The 5570-nt window shown below is 42.5% G+C and overlaps 1 long non-coding RNA gene across 1 annotated transcript; it reads right to left on the bottom strand.

Moving 5' to 3' along the window:
- Window positions 1–778: 778 nt before the first annotated feature.
- LOC115655797 lies at window positions 779–4178 on the bottom strand. The gene is made up of 3 exons (XR_004001513.1): window positions 4019–4178; window positions 3187–3389; window positions 779–2066 (listed from the first exon to the last, which is right to left on the bottom strand). It is a non-coding gene; the product is annotated as an uncharacterized LOC115655797 (long non-coding RNA).
- Window positions 4179–5570: the final 1392 nt, after the last annotated feature.

The raw sequence follows: 5570 nt of genomic DNA, 5'->3' as shown, positions 1-5570 counted from the left end.
TAATTGGTGTAAGTGGTACTTAAATATTTCTAATGGAGCAGAGCAAGAACTTTATGGATAACATAAATAATCAACTAAGCTGACAATGTATTTCCTTAAGTTAAATAAAAAGCTTTTAAAATTCAGAAATGCTTAACATTCAGCTGGGTCCAAGTACTACCAAAATGGTCTCTTACATATTTTTAACACAAGAGGGCAATACAGAGACAAATGTGAAACACAGCTTCCTGAAAAAAAATATTTGTGCATTTTTAAAACGAATTACAAACATATGTTATATAAACAAGGGACCAGTCAATATGTTATACAATGTTGTTCCAGGATGCAAATATGAATGGGCAAATATGTACAAAAATATTAGAATATATATTTGCCATCAACTGCAAATTTATCAGCATCCTTAGACTAATCTGCCATTTTCTGAAAATAGTAACCGTAAGGTAACCTAGAAGCACACGTTTATTAAGGATTTATATAAAAAATAAGTGTTTCCTGGCTTTCAAAAATGTGAATATAAAGGTACAAAAATGTCATTAGAGCATTCTATTAGCATCACAAAGGCTGGATACTTTAGATCAGGGGTAGGCAACCTATGCCACACGTGCCAAAGGCAGCCTGGAAGCTGATTTTTTCAGTGGCACTCATGCTGCCCAGGTCCGGGGGGCTCTGCATTTTAATTTAATTTTAAATGAAGCTTCTTAAACCTTATTTACTTTACATACAACAATAGTTTAGTTATATATTATAGACTTACAGAAAGAGACCTTCTAAGAACGTTAAAACGTATTACTGACACGCGAAACCTTAAATTAAAATGAATAAATGAAGACTAAGCACACCACTTCTGAAAGGCTACTGACCCCCTGCTTTAGGTGTATTTACATTTTGCTGATGAAAAGGTGATCTATTTACTCTGCCTTCTCATTTTTTAACACTCACTTTCTTTTCTAGATTAAAAAGAAAGCTTTCCTCAATGGTCAGGTAACATAGGTCCGAATCCTGAAAACGTACAGGGGTAGTCCCTCTGATCTCAATGTAGTACATAAATTTACTCAAGTGCATTTTTCGGTGTGTATTTTTGTTCAGCTTATTATTCAGATTTAAAAGTTTTCAATTCTATATTCTATTTTTTTGCTGTCAGATTTTGCTTTTGAAAAAAATAATCTTCATTGTTTTTATTTTTGCTTGTTTTCCATTCCGCCCCCTCTTTCCACTACTCTCTTCTTTCGGGTTGGTAACTTACCACGTTTCTTGAGCATTTTGACTTAAACAACACTTCTTTTGATTAGAGTCTAAAAACTAAATTGGCTATTTACCCTCTCCCCACAAATGCAACTTTACTTTCTTTTCTCCTGGCATGTAGCTTGGAATTAGATCTCTGATTTTTATAGGTCGACTCTGACACTGAATAGGAAGAGGTCTGTCTTATCCAAATCTAGGAAAAATGGGGAAAAAATACACCTTTATTACAAATATTTTACTTTGAGTGTGATCTTAAGAGCAGAAAACTGCAGTTACAAGGACATAATTGATCTTTTGGCCACTGGGTAAGTGACTGACTTTACTCCTTAAGAAAGTTGCTGGAATTTTAATATGGCAGGAGTGCCTTCCTACAGTGCAGTTTACAGCACCTAGAGGTGAAAGACTCTAGTGTGCCAGGACAGTTATTAAAGCAATATTTTCTATGGCTTTAAATTCTTTTAGTTTTTTCAAGATTTGCTTCTTCATTTGTAAGTGAGGTAGGAGACAAGTACATTCAACAATATGAGACTCTCCCATCGAGGAAAATTCTGTAATGGAAATTGTTTATAAAATCTGCTCCATTCTTTATCTATGTTCTGCTTAATTCCTTCCACCAATACTTACCTTTTTAGTCTATTTGACTTCCTTCCCTTCTTAAACATTAAACAGTCTGATAGATGAAGTCTAAGTGCTGCTGTTGGTGTACCAAATGTATGAATAATTAAATAAATAAATTTCTAAAACATTATTAATCATTCATCAGCTATAGTCTGTGGACAAGTATTCAGTCACTTTTCTGGAAACGAGCTCCTAGAGGCCCCCTCCTGAAAAATACACGAAAATATTCAAACAAATTTAACATTAGCAACCTGCCTGGATCCCCCAGCATCTTTCTCAGAACCACCCCCCCCCCGCCATTATTAGAACACAGCTGGATATGGACCAACATCTCCCATGTAAGGGGAGCTCAATGTAGTGATTGGTGGCAGGGCCGGCTTTAGGCCTATTCCACCAATTCTCCCGAATTGGGCCCCATGCCCAGTGAGAATCCCTTCCCTGGCTAGAGGTGCCTTTTTAATTTTTACTCAGCTGATGGCGCTCCAGGTCTTCAGTGGCACTTTGGCAGTGGGTCCTTCAGTGCCACCGAAGACCTGGAGCGAATGAAGGATCTGCCACCAAAGTGCCACCAAAGACTCGGAGCACTGCCCAGTGAGAACAAGTCCCCTATTCTTTGGGTTTTTTTTTACATGTGGGGGGTGTGTTTGTTTTTTTTAAAGTAATCCCTGCCAGGGATCCATGGAAACTGTTCGAATTGGGCCCCGCACTTCCTAAAGCCGGCCCTGATTTGTGAGCGGAGGGGATGCTTTTTGCATTCAGTGCAGCATGAGCCGAAAATATCTGCTAACAATCACAGAGGCTGGCATGGCAGGAACCAGGGCCATGGACTTGGCCTTTGTCACTTATTAGCCTACGGAAAGAAAATGTCTCTCTACTTTGTTAAAGAATAACTTACTAGGTCAGGAAACAAGTTGGTGATCTAGGATCTGGCCCTGCACCTGCCCCATTTGTCCAGCTGAACTTGCACTGAGGCCCTCTCTTTGGAATAAATAAGTAAATACGCTTCTATGTAAGCGAAAGCTAGAGGGAACTGGAGGTGTGGCTCCAAAGGGGGTGAGGGGTGTGGACAGGAGCACAGAGACTAGGAAAAGCACCTCTGGCATTCTCCCTTGCTGATCTCAGCCAGGAAGTAAGTGCCAGTGCCTGCCACTGTGGGAACAAAAGCACCATCAAACAAGTTTGTGTCGCTTGTCTGGGAGGGGTGAGAGCACAGCTGTCCTGCAGCCATAGCGTGGTACCCAGCTCCCCAGGGCTGCTGATGTGAAGCTCTGCCTGGCAGTGGTCGAGGGCAGGGGAAGCGAATCTGAAACTGACAAGCGCACGTACCAGGCAGCTTCCAGGCTGCTTGAGGGAGACTCCAGCCCCGTCTTGGCTCCTCCTTCCCGTTTGGGAAGCTCACTCCAGCGAGCCGTGCCCGTGGAGACTCCTCCATCTTCCTCCTCCCAGGCTCCTCCCGCTGGATGCTTCATGTAAACAAGATCCAGGCTATATTTACAATCGCTTGACGGAAAGGAACCAATGCCAGGATCCTAAAGGAAAATAACAGTGCGCAACATTAAAAACTGCACACACACATCCCGAAAGGCCAGGGGCTGGGAGACCCACAGGGCGTCAGCCCTGCTCCCCATCAGCATGAAAAACAACCCCGCAACGGCAAACGGACAACGGTACCTCACCCTCCCTCCATAACCGTCCCCACTGAAATCAGGCCCCCGGTCCGCGGAGCGCCCGTCAGCGTGCGATTCAGAGCGGGTTACAATGCATCTAGCTGTTGGGAGCAGCACAACGCGTGCGAGGAAAAACAAGCCTGGCTCGAGGCAGCTGCCTGCGATCCAGGGAGAGCGCTGGAAAGAAAACAACATTCCCAACCAAAACTCCTCTCCCTTGCTCACCCCTCGCAGCAAGATAACTCCTGCCTATCCTCCATCCCGCTCACACCCGCAAAGAATAGGTCCCCTCCCCCAAAACATAAACAAACCTCTGGCTTTCGTTTCCAGCGCTGCCTAACGGTGAATTATGAGAGGACAGCACAGGACTTGTGATGCCAAGATTGCAACGCCCTGCAATACCCCCACCCCCACTCCCCGAGCTGCAAAAGGGTGCGCTGCTCCGGATCGCAGCCCGTGCACCCTCTCTTCCCTGCCCTCTGCTCACCCACCTTTGCGGCCGGGGCTCCTTTTCCCTCTTCTCTTTGTTCTTAGAGATCTTTGCAGGAAGATTATCTAATGACGCAGCATAGACTCGCCACAACGTGACTGTCGCCATTTTTCTGTTTTTATTATATCTCTCTGCCATGTGATTAAAAAAAAAAAAAACTTCCGGGTCTCATGACCAGAAAAGAGCAAAACAAAAACGGAGACAAGACACAACTTCACACACGCACACACACACACATCTCCTTGTATCCAGCGATGCGTCTCAACTGTCAGAAAATAACAAGCAAGCAGAGGGCACCGCTTCTTGCATTGTGGGATTTAACCCTCTGGTAGAGAAAGTCACCCCTCACTCACATTCTGCCCCAGATTTACAACCAGGAGAACAGAAACAGTTAAGATGAAACCAGACCCTGTTCTGCTTGATCAAATGCCTCCAATTTCCACGCCGCTTTCTGCTGAGCAATACTAACTTTGAGCTCTGTTCACTCGTCATAATAATAAAAAAGTTAAAAGATATTAAAGCATTTTTAATCATTCTTAAAATGACTTGCCTGCTCAATGTTGATATCAAAGATTTGGACGTGTGACACTGAAATCTGTTTTCTCGTTGAATTGGTCCTCTTCACACAAATACGTAGGCTGGTTTGTTATGTTGGGTTATTCATAAGCTACTGGCAGAAGTTGCTATGACAGGAAAAAAGGTTAAAACATTTTTAAAAATAGTTTCACATGTGAAGCATTGTACAGACTGCAAGTGGCTGTAAGAGCAAAGGAAGATAAAACTGGGGGTCTGCCAACCAGCCATGACAGGATCCCACACAGACCTTTACAAATAAAAACAATGGGCAACACCATGTTGTCTTTTGTCTGGCAAATCTCCCATTGAAGTCAAGGAATCCCATTACTAAAAAAACTGTTATGTCTTTTGCTAACACCACCTTAGATTAGTAAAAACCAGGATTTATAAGAGTGGGGAGGAGCAGGGCCAGCCTTAGACCAAATGCCCCCCTACTTGTTAAACTTTGAAAACTTTATTTTGATTGCATTTGTAGCTTATTTCACAACTTTGATGCATGATCTGCATGCATGATTTATCCTTGTCATACAAAACGATAAATTTGCATGCTAGGATCTGTAAATCTGTATTTATTCATGCTATATATATAAGCAAATGAAAATAATTTCCTCTAAGTATATAGAAACTTTTTAATATTAAGGATAACTGAAATGCACTAACATCAAGAAATTGAACTGTGCACCAGCATTGGGTGGACCAGTATTAAATTGTGTTATAGTAATTGACAACCTTAGAATGTTAACCTTAAGTCCTTTAGTTCAAAAGGTTTTGCCCTCCCAAACTGAAGCACAGCATCAGAGAGATCCAAAGACTGGCCAATAGCATTTTCAAGCAATAAATAGCAAGCAGTGTCAGTCTCTCATCAGCCGTCATCAATCAAAGATATGTTTTCATGAGCCTGAGAGCTTTGAAAAACTGTGCTCACCACTCGCAACTGTTACTGGCAGCGTGAGCGGACTCTTCAAAGCTTTTCCAGA

This window comes from Gopherus evgoodei, chromosome 8 (assembly GCF_007399415.2).
Source record: "Gopherus evgoodei ecotype Sinaloan lineage chromosome 8, rGopEvg1_v1.p, whole genome shotgun sequence".
Taxonomy (NCBI): domain Eukaryota; kingdom Metazoa; phylum Chordata; order Testudines; family Testudinidae; genus Gopherus; species Gopherus evgoodei.
This window is presented reverse-complemented; position numbering and strand designations above follow the sequence as displayed.